Raw genomic sequence first — 13,550 nt, forward strand, 5'->3', positions numbered from 1 at the left:
ATCCTGTAGTAGGGACTACGGCAGTTAAATTTAGCACAGGAACTCATGCCTGGAAACTTACCATTTTCCTGCTACGTGCAAATACCACAACACATGTTCAAATCTCCTGCATTCTTGATGCAATTGACTACGGTATTATGTACATCATTCGCCAGATTTTCCATGCCCATTACAGGTTTGTTCACATGTGATACAGTTGAGTTTGTGTATTTCTCAAATGAAATGCGCGAATTACAAGACCCCCGTGGCATCCCAGGAAGATCTATTGGTAGATGTCTGCGCGGATAAGAAAAGTGCAATCCGCACCGCATCCGCAAGGTCCTAATCCGCAACCGCATCTGCAAGTTCCATATCCACATCCGCATATATTTAAGTTTTGAATGACTAATTAATAGTAATAGACAGTAGTACTTAGAATTATGGTATGTAATGACATAGTTATTGTTAGGGTGCCATTTCTGCGACAACTTAACTACTTTTGACTTCTTAAAGCACAGGAAATGCTCTATACCTACTCTAAAGCAGACCATTCCAAACAGGAAAGCATTGGCGCTCCGGAGCACACACAGTAGCGGCTCGGATCTCGGGAGATTGGAAACGCCATTAAAAAAAAAATAATAAAATTCAATGTAATAGTATTACATGATGAAAATACATGTATAGAAACAATTATATTTCGCTGCTCTTGTGCCAAGGCAGCTGAAAATGACGATGGTTTTAAACTGTTACTAACACATTGCATCATTTACCGACAGTTTTTTTGTACTCACTGCTTGGATGTGTCAAATTTTGAAGGCATTCATTTCAGCTGATGATAATATTATAGCTTACGCGTTCAGTCCTCGTCATTTCCAAGTGAAAATATTTACAGTATGAGGCCTATATTGCAAAACGCTGGCACACCTGTGAAAAAGTTAAACTGCCAGCAATAATTGACGTTGTCTGGAAGAAATAACTCGTCTTCCAAAGAGTGACAACAAAATCAGTGGTTATAGAAATTAGGAGTCCATTTAGCTTAAGCTAAAAATACGATTGAAATCTCGAACCTCACCTTTTGGCTGATTTATCGAATTATGGCCTAGCGATAAATGAAATGTCTGTTTCATTCTCAACTAAACAAAGTTTTTCACACTTTAAAACATCTTCAACATTGGTCTAAATAACTAAGACAAAATTTGCAGTATATTTCACAGTTAATACTTTCAATGTTAAAAAATAATTTTTTTTCAAAGTTTAATGGAACTACAAACGATTTCCAGATGTCTATATAAGAACCACTGTCCCATAACTTCAAATGTTAGGCACTGTTCCCTGTTAAGCAATACCGTTACTGTTAAAATGTTCAGAGTTGTTACGAATTTCAGCGCTTATCTTTACTAATTGGCTGGTAAATTAAAAGAGACATTATTATTTTGGATGATTTGAATATTTTGTAAGTTTTCAATGTGATCAGACTAATCTTTGACGGGCTATCACAGTCACGGCTTGTTGGTGGTCGTGAGCCGTAGTTTGAAGTCCCACTTGTAATTAAAGACAAGGCCCGCCGTGCCACCGCTCGGCCGGGCTGTTTCACTGTTCACAAAGAGCGACAATGCTCGGCGGCTGCAAATGTTACTGTAGTGCACGCTAAAATTTAAGTAGGCACTTATGAGATCATCATTACCTAGTTTAATAATATTGACGCGTTAGCTGTTGAATGTTCTTGTTGCGAAGAGTAAAAACTTAAAATTGAGCTGTTTAATATGGAAATTACAACAAAACAAATGGCTTGTTAAATATTTCCTTCTTTTATCTAATACTACTTAAATGTTCTTGTTGGGAATAGTAAAAATACTAACAATATGTAGAGGAAATTCTTTACTATAAATATTACAATAAAAACTCACAGGCTTCAGATGAAATATTTTCATCTTCTGCTTGCTTCTGATTCAAATTCTGTAAAAGAAAGAATCAGATGAAAAAAATTGCCCAAAAAAATACAGTGAAGTAAGAGAAGCTGTACAAGTACCTTTTTACTTTGGAAGATTATTATGCAGGAACATGATGTCATCAATCATCTGTGGTTTCAAAGACGTGCATCGGTCCTGCATTATTTGTCCCGCAGTAGAGAAGCTTCTCTGATCTCTCAGATGGCGCGCTGTTCGCTGGAATGCAGTGCACGAAGTATGCGAGTTACGAGGCGTTTGGAAAGACGCGGATAGATGTTTTCATGTCCATGCCACCAAGCTATCAGGTCGATGCCTTCCGAAAATTGGACTTTATCATTCGTATATCTGAGAATTTCATCTGACGCAAAGTCAAGATCTCTCGTCGATTCATCTTCTGAGAAATCTTGAAATTCATTAAAAAGTACGTCAGGCTTCTGTTCCTTTTTTTTTTTTTTTTTTTTTTTTGCAGGAATTCCAGATGTTGTTTCCTCCTTATATTTTAACTGTGGACAATTTCTCGCAATATAATTTTTCGCTTCCTTTACAACTTCATCTTTTGCGGCACTGCTAAGAAATTTTAGGTTTTTATATTTTGGATTAAAAAATGTTGCAAGTTTATGGGTTACTGTTATGTCCCATTTGCTGATAAAAATAGATTTGGCTGTACTCTTTAAATCTATCAGAAATGGGCTGTCCCCATCATTTTTTTCAAGGAAGGAGAGAAGTTTTAACTTCCACAACACACATAAATAAAGCGTAGGGGTTTTGTGGGCTTCGAGATCACACAAAGCTATTTTATATGGTGTCAGAATTGTTATTATATCTTCCAACATCCTCTTGTGTATAGAATCAATCAAATTATCTTGATTTTTCTTTGACAAAATTGACAGAACTTCAAACCATTGTGAATTAATAGACTCAAACATATCCAATTTACTGTTCCATCGTGTGTCTATATCTCCTTTCAATGACTTCCGAAGGCGATTCTAAAGACCAGATCTTTTAAAGAAAGTTGTGATACCTCGACAGGAATTTATTAGTCGCTGCACGTCACTCTTCTCATCATTTGCGTCTCCTCGAGTCATGTGCTCCAGCACAGTATTAAGAATGTGTGCTGAGCACGAGAGCCTCTTGTATTGGCAAAGTGCTGTCACAATATTTGGACCTATATCCGTAACGAACACGATGTTATTCACAGCACTGAATAAATCGAACGACCGTAGTATCTTAATTAATTCAAGTTTAAAGTTTTCTCCTGTTTTTTAATCTCACTCTCAAAATTTCTGGTGCACAACACTCGATCCTCAAGTTTCACTTCTTCATAATTAACATAATGTGCAGTCACTCCCATATAGTTTATTTTACGGTACGAACCAGTCCATAAATCGACAGTTAGTGCTCCACCTACATCTCTGAATATATTCTTCACTTCTGCCGAGACAGTTTCCCGCAAACGATCGGCCGTTTCCTTCAAATTTCTGGATATGGTGGTTGGATGAGGTAGCAGTTCCTTAGCACTCACTGCACCGTACTTGGCCCCCGCATCAATAAGAAACTGTGCCGTCTCGAGAAACCCAGATCCACACGCAACTTCGAATGGTAAAATGTCTTTGCTGACAAGATTGATAAGTTTTTCTGTCGCGGCTGTCTTCAAATTTGGCGGAACTTCAGGAACTTTCACGTCTCTCTTGGTATTTAAATAAATAATTATGCTGCTTTTTCCAGCCTCACACGAATGTTTTAGCAATTTGAAGTTCCACTTTTGTGTCCAGTGTAATAATATACTTTTTTTACATGCAAAACAAGCCACTATATCTTTTATCTTTTCGTTGCCATCAAATACGTATCCGAATTTTTTCCAAATTGGCGATTTCAATTTGTTTTCCTTCACTAATGTAAAATCACCTTTTTTCACCTTACACGAAATTGTATCCATCGATATGGTGTTCATTTGAAGAAAGAACTCTCACTGATATTGGCTATGATGCACATTGTCACTCGGTCACTACAAAGCGCTAACTGAAGTCAGTGGAAAATTGCAACGGGCACCTGTCTGGTAGACAGTGTGCAGGTTTGCCACACAGAGAGCACTTCACAGGCCACACAAAAGACACGGTCGTGGAAATGGATTAGGTGCAGGTCTCTGGGTACAGCTACGACGGTCGTAACCAGGGGCTGAGGACAACAGACATCTGCTCTACCTGGGCCCTGCAAGATTCCAAGAATGTCAACAGACTTGAAGTTTTCAACTAACATTGCAACATACATACTGGGCAGATGCCTTGTTCAATATCCGCAGATGACCCGCGGATATCCGCGCCGGTTGCGATTTTATCCGCCAAGTAACAAATACCGCGGATATCGGCATCCGCACAGACCTCTATCTATTGGTATGTGTCATGGCTGCAGTCATCACAGTGGGCCCTAATTGTAAGAGGAAGCAGACAAGCAGCAGGATTCAGAGAGCAATGTGTGTTGTTGTATTCTGTGTGTAAAGGAAAAACGGTGTGTTTCCAGACATGAGTTCCAATGTTAAACTTAACCATCTTTGAGCCCACTACAAGTCCTCAAAGCCTTTGAAGGGGATTTAGTTACACCCTGACTAGTTTTATAGATTATAAGCAGCTGCATTCTTATCTCGATCGCTGCACTACACACAAAAACAGATCCCAGCACAGCAAACAATCAACTCCAAACACAAAATGTCATTTATGGAAATGATTAAATTCATGTAGTACTGTCTACCAACATGATCACTTGACTAGAATAGAAATGCGGCAGTGAGAACCATAAGGGCCAAAACCAGATCACCATCGATACCACATTTAACTGAACATCAAAGAAACCAGTGAAACAGCTTTTCGCAAATGTTCATATATACACTGTGGGCCTACAGCACAGATAAATCTGATCCACCTTAAGATCAACAGATATCAGAAGCATGAATAAATGCTACAGTCTCACAACTGATGATATACTTTATGGTTCTCAGTGCCTCAAATGGATTACTGTATGATACAATCCAAAACTTAATATATTATATCTCATTCATAACCCCACAAAATAGGCTTTTCTGTTAATATAATATGTATTGATGTGTGATCTAATTTAACTATATAGTGAACTGGCACATCTGAGGACTATGCTACTGTCTTGCAGGATTTATGCGAAGTGAACGGGGTACCACTTCGTGGTATTGATGTACCGGTAAGCTTGTAGTTGAGTAGTAGGGGCTGGTTGTGCACACCGTGAATCACGCACATTGTTCATCAAATCTGTACGTATTTGGCCTGTAAGGCAATTATGTAATGCCAGTCGCACATGTGTAAAAGCTCCTTAAAACGTGCACAGCTGAAGGTGTGCTTGCGACCCTGATGCCAAGTTTCACGGAGTTTAGAAACAGCACGCAAAGAAAAATAACCAATTACTCCAAGGGTGTCAAAAACTGGGGTGTTCACATGCTCTTGTAATCATACACAACAACTTCTTCTGCCCATAGGTAGTAGTCAAAAGGTGTAAGGTCTGGAGACTGTGGTGGATACTCCTCTTTGACCTATCCATCACCCAGGTAGTTTTTCATCCAAGTAGGCTCTGACATCCCTGTGGTAGTGAGGTAGAGTGCCATCTTGTTGTAGATAAAATCTGTAATTTCCAAACACCTCTTAGGTGGCAAGTAAAATCGATCTTTGCAGCATATGAAGATACGCCTCACCAGTTATGGTACCTTCAAAGAGGAATGGGCCAATCAAATTGTGCAATGACAAACCTCACCACACATTACCACCCGGGGGATTAACATGTTTGTCTACATGAACATGAGGATTTTCAGGAGCCCAGCACACACAGTTGTGCCAGTTTACAGTACCATTTAGTTTGAATTTCACCACATCAGACCAGATAACCATCCTGCAAACTGTTCATCCTTGCGAAGCATGCCTTAAAACCACTTGCAGTACTCCATCTGTCGATCCGGATCATCCTCATTCATAGCATGCAATGATCTTCGAATGTACTCATTCCACTTAGCGGCCTTCAGAATTCTTTGTATGCTTGATTAGCTTACCCTGCTTTCATGTGCACCCTTCTTCACAGATTTTTGAGGAGACCTAGTAAAATGCTGCAACACACCAGTGCTGGCAGCTGGACTTGGTGATGTTTTTAGTTGACCAGATCTTTGCTTAGGTACATCCTGAACAGTACCATTGTTTTCAAATTTATCCTCAATATGATAAATTGTTGTACGTGTTGGTGGTTGAGTTCCGTACATATTATGCCATTGCTGTTGTACCTCCATCATGTTTTTCGTACTTCAAGTACCATTTCAATACAGCCTTGCACTGCTGAAACGACAATCTCACTTCGTTCATTGCTGCATTGTCATCTGCTGGAAAGCACATGCGAAGATCTATTGAGTAAACAATGGACTAAGCTACCATGCAAAATTGCAACAATATGTCGAATTTGTTCCGAAGATATTAACTATCAAAGAGTGTCCACATTTTTCTGGACCCCTCTGTGTAGCGATATGCACATATAAAGATGGCAGTAATATCGCATACACAAGGTATAAAAGGACAGTGCAATGGCGGAGCTCTCATTTGTACTCAAGTAATTCAGGTGAAAAGGTTTCCAATGTGATTATGGCTGCATGACAGGAATTAACAGACTTTGAATGCAGAATGGTAGTTGGAGCTAAATGCATGGGACATTTCATTTTCGAAATCATTGGGGAATCCAATATTCTGCGAACCACAGTTTCAAGAGAATGCCGAGAACACCAAATTTCAGGTGTTACCTCTCATCACTGACAAAGCAGTGGCCAATGGCTTTCACTTAATGACTGAGAACAGTGGCGTTTGCATAGAGTTGCCAGAACTACCAGACAAGCAACACTGCATTAAATAGTCAAAGAAATCAATGTGGGATGTACAACTAACATATCTATTAGGACAGTGCTGCAAAATTTGGCGTTAATGGACTATGGCAGCAGACAACAGATGCGAGTGCCTCTGCTAACAGCACAACATCACCTACAGCACCTCTCCTGGGCTCATTACCATAGATGACTGGAAAACCATGGCCTGTTCAGATGAGTCCTTATTTCAGTCGATAAGAGCTGGTAATAAAGTTCGAGTGTGGCACAGACCCCATGAAGCCATGGACCCAAGTTGATAGCAAGGCACTGTGTAAGCTAGTGGTAACTCCATAATGGTGTGGGCTATGTTAATATCAAATTGACTGAGTCCTCTGGTCCACCTGAACCACTGAGTCCTCTGGTCCACCTGAACCAATCATTGACTGGAAAATACTTATGTTCGACTACATGGAGACCATTCACAGCCACACAGATTTCATGTTCCCAAACTATGATGACTCATGTCATCAGGCCACAACTGTTTGCAACTGGTTTGAAGAACATTCCGACAGTTTGAGCAAATGATCAAATGATTAGTCCACCCAGACTGTCAACATGAATACCATTGAACACTTATGGGACATAATCAGAAGGTGAGTTTGTGCACAAAACCCTGCACTGGCAACAATTTTGCAATCACAAACGGTTATAGAAGCAGCATGGCTCAGTATTTCTGCAGGGGACTTCCAACAATTTGTTGAGTCCATGCCACATTGAGTTGCTGCAATATTCCACGCGAGAGGAGATCCGGCACAATACTAGGAATTATCCCATGAGTTTTGTCACCTCAGTGTGTGTCCTAGTCAGGAACGAACAAAACAGTTCTATCTACCATAACTCAAATGACTCAAGACAATGACAATTATTAGCAGAAAAAGAGCATACTCAAAATATAAAACTTCAGTAGCCCTAAGAATAAACAGAACATAGAAAATACACTAGAAAAACAGTACCACTGGCAGCTGGCGCAAAAACTATTTTTGAGAGCGTAAAGTTTACAGAAACACATGACACAACATATGCGCATCATACTGGACAAACAGTTTTGACAGTGCGGTCACTACAAAAGCCCCCTTGGTGGAAGCAGAGCACCATCCAAGTAACATGCTGGGAAACAGATGTCTCAACCAGACACCATGGTGCAATGACCCCTGCTGATGACATTGTGCAATGGCCCCTGCTGATGACATTGTGGGTGGTACTGCTGTAGTTGCTGCTGTTGCCAAAGCAGGTGCTGGCTGAGGTTGCACCTGTGGAGTCTCAGCGGGTGGTGGCCCACAGAAAACATAATCCTGTCTGACTGTGATAGAGAATGGAATGTCTAATGTAATGTTTCCCTTTTAAGAGCTCGGTGCCATCCAGCATATGGCATTTGAAGGGCTAGTTTGACGCCATCAGTACCAGCATGACATGTGAACATGCACCCAGTTTGCTGTGGACGTACATGGAAGCTGTTAGTTGCGAAGATCAGATCCATGACACGTGATCTCTCAGGTGTCCAATTAAGGTAGCTGGATCAAGCAGAACGGTCACGTCTATAAATTCGCTGATTAGTCGCAATCCAATTAAGGCAGCTGGATCAAGCAGAACGGTCACGTCTATAAATTCGCTGATTAGTCGCAATGTCTCCTCATATACCAATTCTGCAGAGAGGGCATCCAAATTGGCTTTTTAGGCATTTTGCAGTCCAATTAAAACTATCGAAAGTGCATCTGTCCACTCGGTTACAGGGCACATCAGCACTGCTTTGGAAGAAGGTGTTCAAAATGTTCAAATGTGTGTGAATTTCTAAGGGACCAAACTGCTGAGGTTCAAATGGCTCTGAGTACTATGCGACTTAACATCTGAGGTCATCAGTCCCCTAGAACTTAGAACCACTTAAGCCTAACCAACCTAAGGATATCACACATCCATGCCCGAGGCAGGATTTGAACCTGCGACCGTAGCGGTTGCGCAGTTCCAGACTGAAGTGCCTAGAACCGCTCGGCCACCAGTGGCCAACCTGCTGAGGTCATCGGTCCATAGACTTACACACTACTTCAACTAACTTATGCTAAGAACAACACACACATCCATGCCCGAGGGAGGACTTGAACCTCCGGCGGGAGGGGCCATGCAATCGAAAGAAGGTGCCAACACTCAATCATCCTTTTGCTGACCAGATGGTAGCTCATTGTTTTATATGGATGGTACCACTGTATGCTGTAAACTTGGCAAATAGATCCGAGTTGAACTGTTTTCTGCGATCTGTCATGACATGGAGTGAGCAACTGAATCATGACACCCAGTCGAGCAAGAAGGAGTAAGCCAAAGTTTCTGCCAGATGTTCTCCACAGGTGTTGCTTCTGGCCATTGTGTGAAACATTCGATCAAGGTTAGCAAGTAACATCGACCATTTGAAGGAAGCAGAGGTCCCACAAAATCTGTGTGGAGATATGTGAAGCAAACATTAGTGTCTAGGAGGTCAACAACTGGCGTGTGTACATGACAGCCAACCTTGTTGAGTTGGCACCAGATACTGCATTTTGTCCACTTGAGGCAAACTTTCTTAATTCACTGCCACATGAAGCCATCTGAGATTAGGTCAACTGTTGGTCATGTGCCAGGATAACACAGGTTTTATAATAACTTGAATGCACTTCTTCTAAAGTTGGACAGTAGATACGGACACGATTTTGCCTTGGAAATGTTGCAATATAGTTTCATGTCAGTTCCTGGAACATTAATCAATCATAGATCCAATGAAGACATTGCTTTCTGCAACAGATCTTGTAATTCTCAGTCCATTAGTTGTGCTTCAGCAAGCTCAGCACAGTCGATGGCAGAAACACTGCTAACATGGGAGTGGCTGTCAGTGCCTATGTTCTCGATCCCAGTTACACACATCAAAAAAAGTTTTGCATCACCCCGGTTCCCAGAACTCCTGAAGACAGATCTTGACTGTGGATATTGTATCACAGACACTTTCCCTTTGACTTTTCAGAGCTGTCACTAAACCAGCCCAAAGATGTAAACAACCATGCATGAGCAGCACCTATTAGACGGAGGGTGTCCAACAGCCCATCAGTTCCTGTCATACCACCAGGAAGGAGGTACACAGCTCGTGTTGTCTGTAGTTCAACCATGCCTACACGGTCAATACCGCGGGTCGATCGCGTCCGCATTGTTACTTTGTGCCAGGAAGGGCTCTCAACAAGGGAAGTGTCCAGGCGTCTCCGAGTGATGCCTCGTTCAGGGCCGCCCAGGGGCTAATACTGCAATGGATGACCACTACGTATGGATTATGGCTCAGAGGAACCCTGACAGCAATGCCACCATGTTGAATAATGCTTTTCATGCATCCACAGGACGTCATGTTACAGCTCAAACTGTGCGCAATAGGCTACCTGATGTGCAACTTCACTCCTGACGTCCATGGCGAGGTCCATCATTGCAATCAAGACACCATGCAGTGTGGTACAGATGGACCCAATAACACGCCAAATGAACCGCTCAGGACTGGCATCATGTTCTCTTCACTGATGAGTGTCACATAGGCCTTCAACCAGACAGTCATTGGATATGTGTTTGGAGGCAACCCGGTCAGGCTGATTGCCTTAGACACATTGTCCAGCGAGTGCAGCAAGGTGGAAGTTCCCTGCTGTTTTGGGGTGGCATCATGTGGGGGCCAATGTAGGCTGCTGGTGGTCATGGAAGGCACCGTATAGGCTGCACGATATGTGAATGCCATTCTCCAACAGATAGTGCAACTGGCGAGACATTTGTCTTCATGGACGACAATTTGTGCCCCTATCATGCACATCCTGTGAATTACTTCCTTCAGGATAACGACATCACTCAACTAGAGTGGCCAGCGTGTTCTCCAGACATGAACCCTATCAACTATGCCTGATATAGTTTGAAAAGGGCTGTTTATGGATGACGTGACCCACCAACCACTCTGAGGGATCTACACTGAATTGCTTTTGAGGAGTGGGACAATCTGGACCAACAGTGTGGATAGTATGCCACAATGAATACAGGCATGTATCAATGCAAGAGGATGTGCTACTAGGTATTAGAGGTACTGGTGTGTGCAGCAATCTGTACCACCACCACTGAAGGTCTCACTGTATGGTGGCACAACATGCAATGTGTGATTTTCATGAGCCAAAAAGGGCGGAAATGATGTTTATGTTGATCTCTAATCCAATTTTCTGTACAGGTTCCGGAACTCTCAGCACTGAGATGATGAAAAACTTTTTTTTGATGTGTGTATATGGTAAATACTGGTGTTGAATTGCACAATGTTCATTATCTGCCGGCCGCGGTGGTCTAGCGGTTCTAGGCGCGCAGTCCGGAACCGCGCGACTGCTATGGTCGCAGGTTCGAATCCTGCCTCGGGCATGGATGTGTGTGATGTCCTTAGGTTAGTTAGGTTTAAGTAGTTCTAAGTTCTAGGGGACTGATGACCTCAGAAGTTAAGTCCCATAGTGCTCAGAGCCATTTGAACCATTTGTTCATCATCTGTTTGTGTTGTCTGGTTAAAGAATGGAGGTTGTTCTGGCGGAAGGTGCAAAGTAGGTCTTGTGCTCCATAAAGATAATAAAATTCCACACTTCTAGCATAAGACAGGAGTACTTAGTCACCTCATACATTGTCAGCAGATCAGGGTCATACACACTCCTATTTTGTTCTTATGTCCACAGTTTATGTGAGAAAGAGGCCACAGGTTGCCACATGCTATTGTTGCGACATGCATAACTGCACCCACCACCATCTGGCTTGCATCCACTATCAATGCAGCATCTGCCATTCCTTGCTTGGCCTTCTTGAACGCAGCAATCATGTGGTCTGTCCATGAAATTGCTGTGTTACCTTTGCAGTTAGGACCTGCGAGCACTGCTGCTAAAGTTTCTTGTATTTCTGCCAGACATGGCAGGTGATGGCACTAAAAATGCAGCACTCTGAGAAAACGCCATAATTCTTCGACGGTGGTTGGCTGAGAGATCTGGAGAATGGCTTCCACTTTGTGAGGTACTGGTAAGGAGCCTGGCAGAGAAATGTGGTATCCAAGGAAGTCCAATTGGGGATGGATGAAGATATGTTCTGCCATGTTCAGTACTATGCCTTATTTATCTAGCCATCTAAAAGTGTCAGTGATGCTGCTCTGGTGGAGCTTAAAATACCAGTATGTCACCTAAATAGGCGAAATGAAAGGGAAGGTCTTGTTACACAAAATCGATGAACTTTGGGGCCAAATATTGAACTTGCTCTTGAATATGATAAACAGGGTTATAATGGCCATCTTCAGAATATCTTCTTGAGCAATGTGTATGCCTTGGCACAGTCCTTACTGTACACGAAGGTGCCACTCAATGCTTAGTTGTAATCGCAGAGTAATGGTTCTGGGTATTGTTCTGGCACTGTACGGGCACTGAGCACTGTTTATTGAATGCACATAGTGCACTTCTTTGGAACCAAATGCAGTACCAAAGACCAGGCACTGCTAGGTGCATGCTTGATGCCTCTATGTATCATGCAGTCAAATCCTGCCTTGGATATTGCCAGCTGATCCATAGCCAACCAATGTAGACCACCAGATATCGGTAGTCTTTGGTGGTCTTGATGCAGTGTATGGCATTGTGTCTTACTTCCTTGGACATGCTGGGAGGCCTTGTCAGAGGTGGAAAATCACAAAGTAGCTCAGCATACTTGCTGTCTGCAACTTCAGTGAGCTTGGCAGAGTAAATGGCCGTATTGTGTTGGAATCCTGAGGTCGTCAGTGTTGGGATCTTGTCAACCAGTTGCGTATTGTTATATCAAGCAGTAGGTTGTAGTATGAGAGCAAGTCTGCTTCTATAATCAGCTCCATTATGTCTGCGATTATAAAATCCCAAACATATGCTTGGCGTAAATCCAAATCCAATTCAGACCACTGTGTGCCTTATGTTGCTATGGAGAAATTGTTGGCAGCAGTCAGGCAGGATGACACTGGCTGCTTACAACAGTATATCATGGTCTGCTGATCTGCTGGGTCAACAGGTCCACTTTAGCCATCAGTGCAATTACTCGACACATGGTACATGAAACTTCCTGGCAGATTAAAACTGTGTGCCGGACTGAGACTCGAACTCGGGACCTTTGCCTTTCGTGGGCAAGTGCTCTATCAACTGAGCTACCCAAGCATGACTCACGCTCCGTCCTCACGGCTTTACTTCTGCCAGTATCTCATCTCCTACCTTCCAAACTTTACAGAAGCTCTTCTGCGAAACATGCAGAACTAGCACTCCTGAAAGAAAGGATATTGCGGAGACATGGCTTAGCCACAGCCTTGGGGATGTTTCTGGAAACATGGTACATGCTTGCACACTGCGTGGTTACCACACTGATAAGCATAGGAGATATAGTATCTTGTACTTTATCTGCCAGGTCCACCACCACATCCAAAGACATATCAGACTGGGGTGCTATTATTGGCTTGATGGGAGGCAGCATTGGCTACTCCAAATAGTTCATAGCAGGCTGTCTGGAACCATACCAGCACTGATTTTACTTTGCAGGCACCCCGAGTACTGTGATGATTTAAGGTCCCCAGTGTCCCCTTGTGTTAAAACCTGACAGAGATGTTCTTCTTCTGAAGCAAACACTCTCCCGAATAACTCTGCATTCAGTCGGTTGATTGAATAATAGGGTGTCAGAGCTAATTTTTGGGCCCTGTGGAGGTG

Source organism: Schistocerca nitens, chromosome 7 (assembly GCF_023898315.1).
Source record: "Schistocerca nitens isolate TAMUIC-IGC-003100 chromosome 7, iqSchNite1.1, whole genome shotgun sequence".
NCBI classification, from domain to species: Eukaryota; Metazoa; Arthropoda; class Insecta; order Orthoptera; family Acrididae; genus Schistocerca; species Schistocerca nitens.